General features: G+C 42.9%; 1 protein-coding gene across 6 annotated transcripts in view; it reads left to right on the top strand.

Annotated features, from left to right (window-relative positions):
• BMPER (BMP binding endothelial regulator) overlaps positions 1 to 16,676 on the top strand; it is a 148,903-nt gene that overhangs the window by 40,543 nt on the left and 91,684 nt on the right. The gene's annotated exons all lie outside the window — the stretch shown is intronic.

The raw sequence follows: 16,676 nt of genomic DNA, 5'->3' as shown, positions 1-16,676 counted from the left end.
CAGAATATGTAAGGCTTTACATTTCAGTAGAATGCCAAGAAATTTGTCAGTACCAGACACAGTTCTCCTGCATCATGAAAATAAAAAAAGGAAGAGAGAAAGACTTCAAAAATGAATATATCTCTACACCCATACATGCCTTTAATGTAGCTGCTGCAGAGTACTTGAACTGTTCTGTGGGAAAAAAAACCCTGGTAATCTGCAAAATTAATTTACACTAAGTCATCACTGCTCCTGTGGAGATCAGGGTGCTCAGGTAATTTTTTTTTTTTAAAGTTTTAATCCTGTAATAATGAAAACATGCCATCACACATGTCACAGGGATATATCCCCTGGGCTCCTGCTCTACTGAATGCCTTCAGTCCCAGGCTGAGAACTCCCTCTGTACTTGGTCCCCCTCTCACTTCAGCTTCAGCTGTAAAGCAGTAGCTTTACACTCCAGCTTTCCTTAGTTATGTTCCTCAGGGGAAGGCAGGTCTGAATGATTGAGGAGTTTGTGGAAACATGCTTGAGTTTTTGGGCTCTGTTTTGCTCTTTCATAAGTACTGTACAGATATTGCCTATTGCCCAGTTATTGGAGTGCCAACATCTCCTTGATCAACTTTCCTTTGTTCTCTGAATATCAAAAGCTTCTGTGCTGAGAAGAGCATTGGAGGTGGGAGATACCTGGGGAGAGCAGTGTAAAGAAATAAAGGAATAAAGGGTCACACCTGAAGGTCTGACCTGGAGAGTTAGTCAGCTGTGTTAGAGAAGGAAATGCATCAACTATTGAGAGTAAGAAGTTTAAAGGCACTTAACCATCCGTTCCAAGAAAGACAACATGATTGTTTTGTGTGTTAATGACTTCTGTATAAAATGTCCAGCTCTCATTCTGAATCTTTCTGACAGTTAAAGAAGTGCCATCTACGTGTAAACCACACCAGATCTCCCTTCCCTCTCTCTGCACAGCCTTTTTTACCCTCTTGCCAGTTTCCTCCAGAATTTGATCCTATGCTAATTCCTATGTGATTTAAATTTGAAGTAAATAAAGGGGGCATCCTCAGGGCTGTGATAGCAGTTTGGTACCTGCTTTGCATCCATTCCCTTTTGGGAATGGGTGCTCAGTGAATCTCTTATCTAAGCAGTTGGTGGATGGATGTCTTATTTGAAGATACCTATCTAGTCATGCAAAGTGATGGGAACAGGCTTGTGTGTGATATGCTGTAATTTGTACATTAAATATGTAGCTTTGAGGAAGCTCCTCACCCCAAATTAGACTTCTGGGATTTCAGATTGTAACTAGTGAGTCTTTTGTGGAAACATGGCATAGGAGGTAGCACAAATTATTGCTAAGCTATTTTGGGGATGTGTGTATAAGGATTCCAGCTACTCTCACTTCAGGGTGAATTCTGCATTTTACTTGGGAGCAAGCTTTTCAAACAATGGATGATTCTGGACTCCACAGGCCATCACTGTTCCAGGGGTAGCTCAAACTTGGGACTGCAGACACCATTGAACAGGAAGAAAGTAAAGAAGGATGTCTGTGGTTTGTTTTCCCAGAGAGATGAAGGGTTGATCAGCACTCACTAAATGTATTAAAATGAGGAATTACTTAAAAAAAAGGAATTTTTTGTTGCAAAATGATGCACCCAAAGGTCAGTACACGTCTGCAAGTCTGGGCAGTGGGGATGCATCTTGGGAAAGCACTTTGGTAGTTCAGGTTCATGATATTTTCAGCTCAAAATGGTGCCTACTAGATACTGTTGAGCTCCCAAAGAATGTGAAATGGCTGTTAAGTTGTTGGGATTTTTTGTTTATTTGTTTATTTGTTGTTTGGGCAAATGAGGATAAAACTGGGATTTTAGGAGCTAGAGGTCCCCATCTTGGTGGAACAGGCTGGCCAGTTGGAGGGCTTCCTATGTGTTCCATGGCCCTGAAGGGCAGAGAAAGCAATGGCATGCCTACACCTGGGTGATTCACTCGGTCCTTACCCACTGGGTGCTTAACTCACCAATATGGTTCCTGTTTAACACTGCTTGTGGTCCTAGGTACTGTCTACTGAAAACCAGACCTAACCCACCAAACTCATTTCATGGAGGCCAGAAAAACAAGCCATTAACTAATAACTTCTGGGTTGTTACCAAGCCAGGCTGTGCTCGCAGCGGTGAGGCAGAGATGAAAGGCCCTGTATTCCATTACCGCTCTCCTAAGTGAGCTGCTCCTTGGGGCGACTAAGATTTCTTGCTGAAAATGAGAATGTATCACCTCTCACTCAATGCATATTGCCTGTCAGGAGTGAACGAGCTGACTTCTAATGACTCAGTTTCTCTGGGGAGAGGCAATTGTGTAGGAAAGGTGGATAGGATAATAGGATCTCCTCGTACCCCAGCTGAAACCCAGCTGTCTTGCAATAATTCATCTGTCTGGCCTATTCCTGCTTTTTGTGATAGGCCAGTGGCCTGTTCTAGAGAAACCTTGGCTATTTTCCCTACCGTAGGCACCTACTTACATGAAGGACTGGCTTCTTTAATCAAGTGTTATTTCTCAGATACTACTTTTATGAGGTCGAGAGTGTGTTTCTGCTTGCACAGTAAGAGCACTTGGCTTACATGTTTCCTTTCCTACAGCCTGCATTAAAATAGTCAGACTGTGATTATCGTAAATGTTTTCATTTTCCCTTTGATGTAGCACGTTTGGGAAAAAAAAATAGTGGAGAGGGAAGGAGAGAGAGCCAGGGAGGGAGGAGAGGAGGTTTGGCAGGAAAGTGACCTTGCGTGAGAGCGGTAACCATGGAGAAGCTTATCTTTAGGTGGTAGTATCCACACTCATAACCAGCCCCTTTTGACTCCTTTGAGCGCTGTTACCCAGACCGTGGGCGCTGCGCGTTCCGGCATGCGAGGCATGCGGCCGTGCGAGGCACCGCCACGCTGGGAGCGCGCAGCCCCACGGAGACGCTGCAGCTCAGGGCCGGCCCTTCTCCACACCCTTGCGGGGAGAAGGGAAGTGGACCTGCTTGGGAAATGGAGGCTGGGTTATAGCATTGCTGGGATGGTTGAGAGCTGGGAGTGGGAAAGGTTGCGCTGTCTGTCTGTCCTGCAGAGAGGCATGTCCTGGGGACGACTGATAGCAGGGTGGTTATGTGTGTTTGGTCCCCAAACAGCATAGTTTCACAAAAGCAACTCTGTCCTCTTAGCTGTTCTTCCAAAATGCTTTGGAACAAATAAAACCCAAATAGCTGAAAGCAGAGCACAGGGATTTGAGGCTCTTGGAGAGCTGAATCAAAAAGGAGCCTCTGGTCAATCTCCTTTGCATCATCGGGGGCTTTTAAACCACTGCTTAGAGGGGTTCAAGATGTGCCCAGCCACTGGTCTGCAGGTGCACTTGTGAGTGTGTGCATGCAGGAAATGTCTTGTCACTTATATTCCTGAGTGCTTGGATGCAAATACTGAATAATAAAAGTTTTGCTCAAAGAAAAGGAAATCACGACGGCAATATCTGTTTCTAAATCGAATAACAGGCATTTCAATTGTGATAAGTAATGAGAAACTACATATGTAAATGTTTTGGATGCTGAGGGTGGAATTAATCTTGTCTAGCTCCAGCTATTCAGAAGTAACGTGTCTGATCTGAACTACTTATCTGGGCTACTCTTCAGTTAATGGAAAGAGAGAGAGGTGGGATGGATTACTCTCTGCAGATGCTTATCTTCCTTCACTAAGTAGAGGGGGAGCCTACCCAGCTCCTGGCCTTAGGAATGGCTGAAGATAGCCAAGACCGATCCTGCCCCTGCAGTCAGCTGGGTGATTAAGCATCTTGATAGTGCTTTAAAGGCTTGGCTTTAACCAGTATTGGGAGCTGCTGGAATACATTCCCACCACAAAAGACAGTGGGGGAGGTACGCCAGTCTACTGGGAAACTTAGGGGAACATGCAATTAAATGTATCCTCAGTGAAGGCTGAGGATAATTCAAATTCAAATTTCCATCCTTAGTGCAGTGCCAAATGCTGATCTTCCCAAATTTCCATGTACTTCAGCTGCTTTGATTCAGCTCCAAACTGCAGCAGACACTGTCTGCCCTTACTCTGGGGCTAAGAAACAGAGACAAGTAGTTGTAGTGAGGCGTGGAAAAGCAAAGAGTTGGTCTTTTGGTAGGAGCAGTGTGCACATCCTCAGTTAGTGACATTAGTAAAGAGTTTGGTTTTTGGATGGATGCAAAAGGAGACTAGGAACAGCTCAGAAATGGGATGTGGAGGGTTGGTCACTGTGTCTCTCTGGGAACACCCCATAATTTTTTCTGCAGATTTTTTGCAAGGCTAGACAGTTTGGCTTTCCCAGTAGCCTAATAAACCAGTCTTCCAGGTAGGTGAAGTGTGGTTGTGGAGATAGGTGTGGAAGAGCAAGGACTTGGTATGTGCTGAGCTTCAGCAAGAAAAATAATGCAGCATGGAGACATAGGCATTCTCCTGTTATTTGTTTTTTCTTTATCTGATTTTCTTCAGGCTTCCAAAAGTATACTTACCTTCATGGGGATTGTACACTACCTGGGTCATGTCTGAAATATTAAATTCCTTTAATTTTGGAAATATCAGAGTTAAAAAAAATAATTTAGACATCTTAAAAGAAAAGATTAAAAACAGTGTGAGTTTTTTTCGCTTATCAACATGCATAGCCATTTTCAATCTTCTTTTGATTTCTCTCAAAAAATGTCTCTGAGTAAAAGTTAAAAATTATTTAATAAAACTCAAGAAGCAAAGTTAAAAATAAAAACTATTCACAATTTTTCTGAAAAACAAGTAAACTGGCATAGCAGTGCAAGCGGGCATAATTCAGTGGAGTTATTCAGTGTAAATAATTTTTAATCATAAGCACTTCAAATTTTAGACTTGGGAAGCATTTTTCTGTGTCAAGGTCTCATTTCCTCCCTCTGTGAATATTTGACTTTCATCCTACTCTCCTACCTGCAGAGCTTCCTAGCTCACCTAGTCAGAGTGTGCTCCCAGCTTAGGCTGCAGAAACCCTTCACCATACTTTTAATTTTGGTGAGGATGAGTGTTCCTGTTCAGTGAGAGACTGTGCCCTGTTTGGGTGCATTTCCAGGGGAATAGAGGTATTGAGCAGCTCCCTGAAGGTCTAGATTACTCTTTAAGGATCATGGGCTCAGAACACACAGCCTCTTTCTCATAACCCCTCCTTCCTTGGAGCCTTTTTCCTTGCGCCCCCCCTACTCTTCAGGCTTCAGGTCAAATTTTCCTTCTATGGTTCAGCATGGTCCCTGTTCCTCTGGCTGTGCAGTCAGAGGGGCCTGCCTCCAGCTGTTCTTCCTTGTCCATCGTTTCATATAGGTAGCCCTATCAGTTATTATTTCTGAGATGGCATGTATGGGCAGCAGTAAAAGATGAGTGCCTGTTGTGCTTTATGTCCTAAGGACATGCATTTCTGTCCCTGAGAGAAAAAAATGTGGAAAAAGAATGTGAAGGAAGATGAAAGCATGATTTGGCAGATTTCTGTGGGGAATTTTTCCTGTCAGAAGAGGAGGGTGGAAATGCTGAGGCATTGAAGGAAGGTGCTCTGACATTATAAGGCACTTGTTTAGATAGAGGCTGTCTTTTCAGTTTTATGATCAAAGATGGTATTGTGATAATGAATAAATCAGGTGATACTTGAAGCCATGAAAAACTTAAAGCTTCTTGGGTACCCGAATGGCCCAAATGAATGCTGATTAACAGCACTCCCGAACTGGGCATTGCAGTACAGAGAAAAAGTGTCCAGGTCTTCTTGTCATTTAAAGGCAATGTATACACAAAGCAGGGTGGATTTTGCCTTCCTAAAGCATATAAGGAAAACAATAATGCAGGCTGACCACTTTTAAATGGTGATAATAAGGGCTTATATCATGAGTGCAGGTTGCTGTTGTTCCTGAGAGAAAAGGAACAGAGCTTATGCTGTCAGGTGTCTGTCCCCTGTCTTGTTAAACTTTTCCTAATTAACAGGCTGAGATTGATTATTCTTACTGACAAAGAAGAATTAAGTACACAGAGCTTTAGCAATAAAAGGAGAGCTGTTAACAGGCATCTTCTGATGAGGGGACTATTTTTTATTGGCGTTGGGGTGCAATGGGGACTGCAAACATCTCTGCTATAACTCACTCCTTGCAAAGGCAAGGATCTATCTTAGAGAAAAAACCAAAGCAGTAAGATGGCAGAAAACAAAGAACCTGGTTAAACTAAGCAAACAAACAAGCAAAAAAAGAACCTGCTGTCCATCAGGGGATGAAAGGGTTGCACGTGGTTCCAGAAGTGCCCAGTGAAGACAAAGGTTTTATGAGAGAGGCTTCAAATGGGAATGCGTGTGGCATCTCATGGGAACGCTTGTGTGCAGAATTGATTTGGGTTTAAAAGATTCCCACAAATTGTGGTAGGAAGCAGTAAAAGCAATAGCTTGTCAATTAACAGGGCCTTTGTTTGCCAAACATTTTATGGAGAGTCCAAGACCCTTTTGGCTGGTGGTACAATGAAGGAAAGGCTGAAAAGAGTAGAGTGCTTGGCTTTCATGTTTGTCATCCTTTCGGTTTAAATAAACTTGGATGTTGCAGTTTTGGGGCTTGTTATCAGGTAACAATAGTTAATGATTTTAAACTTGCACACAGCCTCCTGTGTCCTTAGACTAGATGGTTTAGTAAACAGAGTCCTGGTAAATGAATTTACATGAGAGCTTAATTAACTACATAATACCTACTTGTTTTCCTCTCTCTAATTTTCAAAAGCAAAAAATAAAATAAAAATAAAATATTGGAGACAGTATGTTGTTACATTTGGGCCTTTAGGTTTTATCATAGAATCATAAAATGTTAAGAGTTTGGAATAGACCTCAAAGGTCATCTAGTCCCACCTCCCCTCCCACTAGACCAGGTTGCTCAAGACCTTACGCAACCTGGTTTTGAATGAAAATAAATATTAGCTCAGTTGGCTGGAGCATGCTGCTAATAACACCAAGGTTGTGGGTTTGGTCCCTGTATAGGCCATTCACTTAAGAGCTGGACTCAATGATCCTTGTGTGCCCCTTCCAACTCAAAATATTCTGTGATTCTGTGATTTTCTACCCCTCTTTCTTAAGTCTGACCTCATATCACTTTGGGTATTGAATTATTTTAGTTAATCATGTGTTACTTTTGTTGACATTGTTCATATTTAATGTATTTTGTAGAAGATGTAAAGTGAAATTTGGGATCAATAAATCTGAATTGCTGTTGAGCTCTAGTGTGGTTGCCAAATTCCATTTTGACTTACTATCACTCTGCCTAAATTCTCCTTGCTCTTTCTACTGCATCCTACAGCATTGTTTTTGTTTTCTGTCCTTGAAGCATTTTGTGTTGATAAGGGAGTAAGTTTCCAGCTCTAACTGATAAACTAGTCTCCAGCTGGGACATGTGATAAACTAACATTTCTTGAAACAAACCAGTCGTATTGAAAGGATAGCTAAAGCTCCTTGGATTCCACCAACGTTTTAAATGTTAGCAAAAATACTTACTGCTTTTGCCTTATTTAATGACTGGAGACAAACACATTGGATAGTCAAGGGGAGGAAAATTATACTCAGCAAATTATTTTCAGGATTGTGACAGACTGTAACTTTTTTATACAATTCATCCTGTTAGGCTGAGAGCAGAATAGGCAGAATAATTAATTGGCTGTCAAAATAGACATGGGAAACAGAAAAGGGAAAAAAAAGTGCTTTGAGACATGCCAGTGATTTACTTACTCTGGTTTAACCTGTCAGAAATAGAATGTGACTAGGTGCCAAACTATCGTAACATCCTTGGCACTCTGCTGTGGGTACATCAATGTGAAGCAAAGTTGCAGAAATCCTTGCAGGCAGCAAAGGGCTTGGGTCAAGAGTGGGACGTAAACACCCAGCTTCCAGTGTGGGTGCCTGAATATGAAAGGTGACTCCTTAAAAATGCTTTCTAACTCTAGCGATAGAAATTGCCTAAATGTCTCAGCTTTCTTCCAGGAAGTTCTGCTCCCATGGTACCTAAACTTCTGTCCCAAACATGACTAGAACACTATTAAACTTAACAACTCCAAGGTTCATTGAAAACCGAAGAAGTTTTCAGCTCTCTGCCAGAAGCTTTGTAATGAAGCATCGAGATTTTCTACAGAAAGCAGATGTGTGTGTGCATGTGCTGCTTTTTTTTTTTCTTTTTCCTACTGGCATTACTTGTTATTTTGTGCTAAAATCATTGGTATGGAAATTTCTTTATTGCCCGTACTTGGGTGTCAGAGTTGATGCAATTGAAAGACCAGATTTCCAGCACTCAGATCTCATGTTTGAGGCATTGGAGCACTTGAGTAGCTTGCGTGCTTTGTATGGTTTCTTTTCCCTTTTTTCTTCTCCAGAACACAGCACCAGGAATTTTCTAAGAGTAGGACAGAAGCTAATGTGCCTTTGCCAATAGAATCCTTCTTCACAGGAAAAAAACAGAGCCAGTCTCAACTCTGAGAGCATAACAATGAGGAGAGTCTTGTTCCTTTTACTACCACCTGCCTTGCACCCAGATATTCAATATACTCAACAAAAATTTGAGAATTAGTTAATGCATGTGAAAATGATTAACTGCAAGAAGTGTAAGGATTTTCTGCTTTCCATTGCTTAGGCTGTTCTCTGCCCTCTCTCCAAGAGGCAGCATAACTTTCCTTCTCCTGGATGCAGCTGAATAGCAATTCTTCCTAGCAGTCTCAGTTGCTGATGTACTATTTATTCTTTCAGCAGCCAGCTGAACTGCCCTGCTCCCTGTCTTTTGAGGTCAGTTTTTTAAATTCCCAAAGGTTCCTGCAATTACCATCCTCCACCTGCCCCCCCCACCCATCTAAGATTTTAGTGCTGCACTTAAGCAAGTGTGGGTAAGTCTGGGATGATGCAGGGAGGGAAAATCCTATGTTTATTGTATCTTCTACTGTCCACTGCTTTTTGTAGTTGACAGGCACATGTAAAATCTCTTATCAGTAGTACTTGCACAGCATCTACTACTGTGATGTTGTCTTTTTGACTGTGAGCCTGATTCTAACTTAGTGAGCATTTTATAAAGTAGCTAAGTGGGAATAGGGCCCATAAAAGTTGACACCTGGTGGAAACCAAGCCAGGGAGGCATTTTCTTTCCCCGTGGTGGTGTTACATTCCTTGTGGTCTGCAGTAATAGCTCTGCCTCCTGAAGTATGGGCTGTGGGGTTTTACTTCATGTTCAAATTGCCATCACTTGAAGCTTTAGCATTTGTGGTATTCGGAGGACACATTTTGGCTTCCTGAGTATTCAGTGCAGCAAAGGTAACAGCAAGTGATTATATAAAATGAGGAGTAAGTTACAGGCTAGTTTGAGGACTGAGGGGGATGGAGAGAGGAGAAACACGATTGTACAACAGAAATATCATCAACTCATGTAACACATTTGCTGTCACTCTCCCGAGAACAGTATTTTGCAGTGTTTCTCTCAGTCAGATAAGAGGCTAATGAGGATACTATTAATATACCTAATGACCAAAGGTACTTTTTGCAGTTGTCATAGTGAGTGCCTATTTGTATTTCTAAATATCTTACCCGTCTGCCTCTCATTGCTGACAGTCCCTGGGAAATCCTTTATCTCAGACTTTCTTCAAACTTATGGAAAAGTGGCAAAGTTCCCCAAGTAGGCTTGGATTTGACTTGCTTGTTCCCTGATACTGCTCTTCAGACTTCAGTATATAGCCTGGCATACTCTGATTATAGTAAATTTTTGATTCCTTGTCTGATTTTTCTTGTAGGGCAATGGGTTCCAAACAGAGAGGATGTTCCCTTCTCAGCATGTAACAGGGCTTGGCAGAGGGGAGCCAAGTCATGCCTAGGGGATTCATTTTTTCATTCTTGATAGAGTGGTTGTAAAATAACGTGTGAAGGACGCAGTGCTCTAAGGGAGCAAGCAGGGCTCAAATTGGCTGGCACCGTGGAACTGCTACAGAAAGCAAAGATGCTAGCTTGCCTATGAAAACCTAGGGGTATCCAGACAGTACAGAGATTAAAATCTGTAATTTCCAGCTCCCCACAAAATCCTTCATCTCTCCTTCATTTTGAACTCTATCTTTTTCTAAATACTTATGTTTATTAAAGTGGGGAAGCATGCATAAGATGTATCCTGGAAGTGGGCAGATGAAAGCAAAGGCAAAAAAAAGCAATTAATAATTTCTGATGTACAGGATCTAGAAGGTATTTGTGCTCTTGCAAACAAAGTAAACACGTCATGATGGGAGTAGGAGCTTTAAGTCAGTATCATAAAAATAATTGAAAATCTCATTTGAAGTTCATATCAACTTTGATCAGATAGAAGACTTTCTCCTAGGGATGACACTTGCCCACAGAAGGAAAACTAAAATAAAGCATAGCATACCACACATGCCTCGTCAGGATAGCCTGAAATATTCATATCTGGAATGCCAACAAGCATATTTGTGGTTCAACTACAGAATAAATAACAATTTAATATTATTAATTAAAAATTATTTAAGCACACAATCTCTGGGTAGTGTATAATATGAGGTGTATTAAACTCTTCTTCCCCATTTCTTTTCCTCTGCTTCCCCTGGTACTGAACAGTAATTTGGATAAAATTTAGTCTTCTATAATAGCTTTCCAAATTACTGGTTTAATAAATCAGAACCAATACGTTGAAAACGTGTAGGAGTTTGACAATTTGTCTTCAACAGCCATAATACCAGAATGAGGATGTGTCAGCCCTATGAAATATTATCAAGATGTTTCTTCACAGTCTGTTGACAGAAATGAAGTTGCTGGAGTTTTTTTAGCATTCAGGGTTTCAGCATTTCAGTGCAGAAAGGAAAGCAGTGAAAAGAAACAGGATGGAAATTTTCAAACATGATAACTTATGGTCGTGTTCTTAGTTTTGACTTTTGACTCCAAAATCTACATGTCTTCAAATAAGACAGTGCTGAATTCCACCACCTCATTCTCAAGTGAAAAAGCCTCAACAGCAGTGGCTTTGAAATGCTGGCCCTTAGAGAAGAAATTTCTTCTAGTCCTTTTAAACCAAATTTCATTTAGACTTGATGTCTCCTCCTTTTATCTGAATTAAACAACGCTGAACTTAAAAAGTTACAAATATTTAAAAGAATGTGGTTTTCTCTGATAAAATTGAGATAACTTTATTCATAAAAATGGAATCTGGGAGCTTGGTTGGGTGGGATAAAAATGAGGAACTAATTATGTCCACCACATGATTTTATCACCTATTGCTAGTGTGCTGTCAAAACAGCAGACTGCTGTCTTTGGAGATGACTATGTGCTATCTCTGAATTTTGAAAAACGAGCTGTTTTTTGTATAATCCCACACGTCCCATGATTCCCTGGTTTAATTAGGGTCATTTCAGTGGTGCTAACTCAGAAACAGATTGAGTCCTGTATTTGTAACTTGCTGTTTTGATACTCAAGAGCAAATACTGGCAAGCTTTACCTTAACATCTTGCATAAAGGCTTGAAGGCCAAATGGCAAATTTTGTCTAAATGGATTGTTTTGCCATATTGAGATATTAAGGGATATGAATGGGGGGAAGAGGAGTGGTGGTCGTGGGGAGAGATGACTTTTTCTTTTTATTCTTTCTTTCATTCTTTCTTTTTCTTGTTCTTTTTCTCATTCTTTTGTTCTCTCGTTCTTTCTTGGAACACCCCCAGTGGCCTGGAAAAAGCGGGGTGTGCGTGGGTGCCTCTGTGTGCGCACACGTGTGTGTATCTGTGTCTTGCACATGTGCTGCTGCTGTGTGCCCACGTGTGAGCGTGTTTGTGCGAGGGCACGCACTTGCGCGCATGGCCCTCGGTGCCCCTGGCCGCGTGTCCCCAGGGGTCCCCACGTCCCTGGATCCCCGTGTCCCGTGGGATCCCCGTGTCCCCGTGGGTCCCGTGCCCCTCGGTGGCTGCGTGCGCGTCCCCGCCCCGCCGCCAGGGGGCGCTGCCGGGCGCTGCCCCGCCGGGCGCGTGGGGTTTCGGCGCTGTTGCGCAGCGCCACCTGGCGGCCGCGGGGGCAGGCGGCCTGTGGTGGGGGATAGAGCCCCGCTCCGCAGTCACGGCGCGTTTCCAAGGGGCCCCCTCAAAAAACAACACGGAAACCTGTTTGTGGGGGCAGATTTTGTGAGAAAGACCAGGAGCCATAAAGTGAGAAGGCAGTCAGAGAGGTGCAGCTTATTGGGTGAGGAGAGACCTGTTACGATGGGTGACGGTGATCCTGCCGGACTTGGCAGGGTCATCTCAGCCGCGCCTTGGTGGCTCAGCCCGAGCCAGGGCACACATCGCATCAAGGTGCACCCGAGATCCATTACCAAACAGCGGGTGGACAGGAGGCAGGGAAAACAGAAACCAAAGTATCCTCCTGGGCCTGGTGGAGCCGCTCGGGGGAGGGCCCTGGGCTGTCCGTGTGGAGAGTGGAGAGGTTGAGCCTGGCCTGCCACCCCGCCTGGCCGAGGGGCGCTTGCCTTTCCCAGCAGCACAGGAAGCTGCAGAAGGGGATATTTAATGCAGAGTGATAAAGAAGGAGTAGTTACCCCTTGTGATGTTAACACAAGGTGCTGTGAAACGCTGCAGTAGCCTGATGGACTGTCCCTGAGTTCAGCAGCTCCTAAGCAGAGAAATGGCCAGCTATGACTAACTGGGCAATTAATAACAGACGTTTAATAGGAGCCATATTCAGATATTCCAGCAGCTCTGTTTCTGCACGCAGTGAAACTGTAATTTCAGTATAATTCCCTAGAACCTGAAAGTACTTGACCTTTTTTTTCTGTATGGACTGACTTCCCAGCTGGTGGTGTTCCTGTGTGTGTATTTGTGCTAGTGAGGCCTTTTACGAGTGCTCCTGTTCTCTGCTTTCGCCTCTCCCCATCATCATTTCTCTGGTAAGGAAACTTAGGTCAGCAGGGTAAAATTGTTGGATTTAATTTCTGGTGACAGTGCAATTTTTGAAAGAAATTTTTGCATATACAGATTGATTAAAAACTGTCAGTACTGAAATATCAGGCATTAACATTTCAGCCTAATTAAAATTACAGGAGAACACAAAGGAATGAAACTTGAACAGTTGTGCTCTGCTGGGGACTTAAAAAAGGCAGTATTGAATTGGAGTCTGGTCAGCTGTTAAGTGCTAAGTTGGAGTTGTTATTTATTATCAGAATGAAGATAAATGAAATCACCAGTCATTAGCTCACAATGTGTAAAGAGCTCTAAAATGCCTTTCCACACATGCAGACGCCCAAGGGGCAGCTGCAGCCTCTCTGCCTCCTTGCAGCAGTTAACAGGATGCAACAGCTTTGCTGCAGGGTTATCCACACTTGACATGCCTTCTCTTGGGCTAATTTGATGTGTAAGGTGTGCCTGGGCAGGCAAGCAAGTTAACAACAGCATGGGATGAGTGGCTTACTGAGCAGAGGGCTTGACTTAGGAGGTGGTGGCTGGTCAGTGGGTGGGTTAGCTGGTCAGCGTTCACATCGCCACTGAAGTCACCATGTAGGGGACTTTTAGCTCAATAATACTTCCAGTTTTGCAAGGCTAGGAAGAATGTAAGGGACTGGAGGCATTAGTAACCACCTGGCAAACAGAAAATGGTTTCTTGGTGATGGGCCTTCCTCTTTTAGACCTCAGGGACAGCAGTGCCAGAAGGCACTTACTCCTCTTGTTCTTTCAGGCTACTTAGCAGGAAGATCCACCCCCTGAAGTAAGTAATTGGGAGTGCCTGTGCAAAGTACTGGTATAATTTAGAAGGAGAAGTAATCTGTGTCCTAGTAATTCCCGTTCACATTTTATTTCCCTTGTCTCTGAAGTGAAGGGCTGGGGATGGTGTAGTAGACATGTAGAAAAAAATGTAGACTTTTTTTCCTTTTTCACTTTCCTTTCTCTCCTTTTCACTCTAGCAGAGAATGCCTTGCTAATCCTGGGAACAAGCACCCACGTGAATTTCTCTAGGGGCAACTCTGGCTGCCGCGTGCTTGACTTTTCAAAGGGAGACAAGAAGGTTATTTTCTTTGAGTCATCACCAATTCACTCACAATTTACTATTTAAAAAGAAATATCTTGGCTGCTTAACCAGTGTCTTTTTGTTCACCAGGACTCTTATGGACATCTTTCCACTGTGCCTGTTGCTACAATAACCTGTTTAGGTGCTTTGTATATCTGAATCCTCTGTTTGCTTTTTCAGACATAAGGATCCAGAAATCAAGGCAGAAAAATGGTTCATCTGGGCATGTGTCTTGTTTCCAGCAGTTCCTATAAGGAGGTGTTAATTTAATATTCCTCCTTATACAATATATAGTTTTATCACAGTTTCTTCACTTGATTGTAAGAGATGCTGAGGCCAGGAATTTGGTAACTAAAAAGCTAGTAAAACTACCAATTAAAAAACTGTTGATAGGCCAGGTTGACTTCATCCCTGCAGCATTACATAGAGCCCCATCATCCAGGAAGCAGAAGTCAGAGGGTCAAAGGCGTTTTAGGGTTGGATGTAATTAGAAGAAATGCCACGGGTTTGGCTCTAGGCCTTCCCACTCCCCTGAGAGAGCACAGTGGAAGGTAGAGAGGGGGAGGCCAGTGCTGTCTCAGGCAGCAGTAGCTACAGGCTGTCTTCAGGAGGCAGAGGGGGACTGGCTTGATTTAGGAGAAGTAGAAAAGGTGCCTGAAATGTTGGAGCAGATGAAGGAGGTAATTTGTTATTTACTAAATGTTTAATCATGCATTTGGGTTATTTTTTTTTTGCTCCACTACTGCTATAGCCTGTTCTTTCAGTAGACACACTCTCTTAACCCTTGTTTTCTCTGGCTGGTAAGGTTTGTTCCGACTGATGTGGCACATATTTACTGTACAGTGGTGTCCCTTTAACTGGGATATTAGGATGCTCTTAATAATTACCAGCTTTCCAATGAGCTACTGCAGTGTAGCCAGAGCATGGTGGGGAGCACTTCTGGGATCACCCAGAGAGGTGACATTCCAAGAAAAAGGAGAGGAAGAAGTGTCTTCTAGAGACCAGCAATAACTGAGAAAACTCTGGCATATGGCATGCTTTGAAAAGCACTTATGCTTTTAAAGAGAGAATGTGACATACAGATGTTGGACTAGCATTAAATAGCTACAAATGAAAACTGGACAAACATGACAAGTTCTGGAAGCTTGCATCCTGTGAGCAGAGCATTGCCTCGTGTTGAAGGAGCAGGATTAAAAGTTATATATGAATTTTGAGTTTAACTGTGGGTGATGGAACACATTATTTGTAGCTTTTACAAATGGGATAAATGATTTTGTGATAGCTCTAATGATGAAAAATTTTGGGAAGTAGGGGAAGGTCCATATGACTCAACTATAGCTATATCCCTGGACTGGTAACACTTCTAGAGAAAATGGGCATTTGGCCAGCCAAGCTTAGCAATGAACTCACCTTCCACTGGGACTGCCTGTCCTATTTTCTTGAAAAGCATCTGTGTGCAGGACTTATTCACAGTGCTCTTTCCTTGGTTGTGGCTTGTCCTGTTGGAGACAAAAGAGGAAGCTTGATCTGGCTTCACACCTTATCCTTTCTCCCCACATGAAGGTAGGCAAAGAGCCAGCAGGAGAGCAGAAAAATACATTTCAAGCTGGAACACTTAATCTCTATGCATTTTCCCAGGAAGCGTGGCTTTTCCCTTTTCTTGCACAGTATTTTCATGATACTGAACGTTGTCCATTAATCTGATATCCTTGAGAACTGTCAAGAATAGAACACTCATGTGAGTTGCAGGATTTATTTACCTTCCCCTGAAACATGGAAAATTCTCAAAACACAGGAAATGTATTAGAAGAACGAATCATTATACTGAAGAATTCGGTAAAAGAATGGTTACTTTTCTTCCCCGCTGCTCCTCCTGCAGTTCAGACCATTAGGAACAATGGCAGAGGTGTATTTAGTCAAGCATGGAAAAAACAGAGCATGAATGTGTTCATCTTCCTCTGCCAGTAGAAAGCACATAATTTCTGTATAATTTGCAGTGGTGGAAGGAGAATTGAGAGATGCCCTGAGCTGTGCTGCACTGAGCTTGAAGGGAGGCAGGAGGTGAGCCGGCAGAAGTGCATTTACTTGGGAAGCTGAACGGGATTTGATAGAAGTCATAGTGAAGCAGCCAGAGGGAGAAGTGGCTTCTTATGTTCTCAGGCAGGAATTCCCTCCCCAGACACAGTTGTTTGAAAACTTTGTTGGCTAATGAGAGCAAGATAGTCTCTCATGGATGTCATGAGAGTAGGAGAGCCTAAAGACATCACCAGTAGGAATGTGTGAGTTGGAGTAAAATAAGAATTGATTGCACCTTGGAGTGAAATATACTACTATGAGATACAGGCAGTGTTAGTGGTGATTTCATGCTGGGTGAAGCCAGCAGTGCCTGGGAGGCATGAGAATAGGATATTTCCGGAAAGATTCACAGTAAGTGCTGGGTGGTGTTTCCCTCCCATCTGACACTGCTCTTTTGGTAGCAATGCTGTAACATGGTTTGCATTCTCAGGTGGGATTTGCATGACACTCAAGATGTCCTCTAGGGCTTTGAATTTCCAAATTCTGGGATTCTCTGTGTCTTAACAAACATGCTTCAATTGTCGTAGTGCTTCCCTCTGCATGATGTAGGGTGTAAATGACACAGTTAGCTGGGCCTAAGAGG

The sequence above is a fragment of the Corvus cornix genome, chromosome 2 (genome assembly GCF_000738735.6).
Source record: "Corvus cornix cornix isolate S_Up_H32 chromosome 2, ASM73873v5, whole genome shotgun sequence".
Taxonomy (NCBI): domain Eukaryota; kingdom Metazoa; phylum Chordata; class Aves; order Passeriformes; family Corvidae; genus Corvus; species Corvus cornix.
The sequence above is the reverse complement of the archived record's forward strand: the minus strand, read 5'-3'. Positions and strand labels throughout refer to the sequence as shown.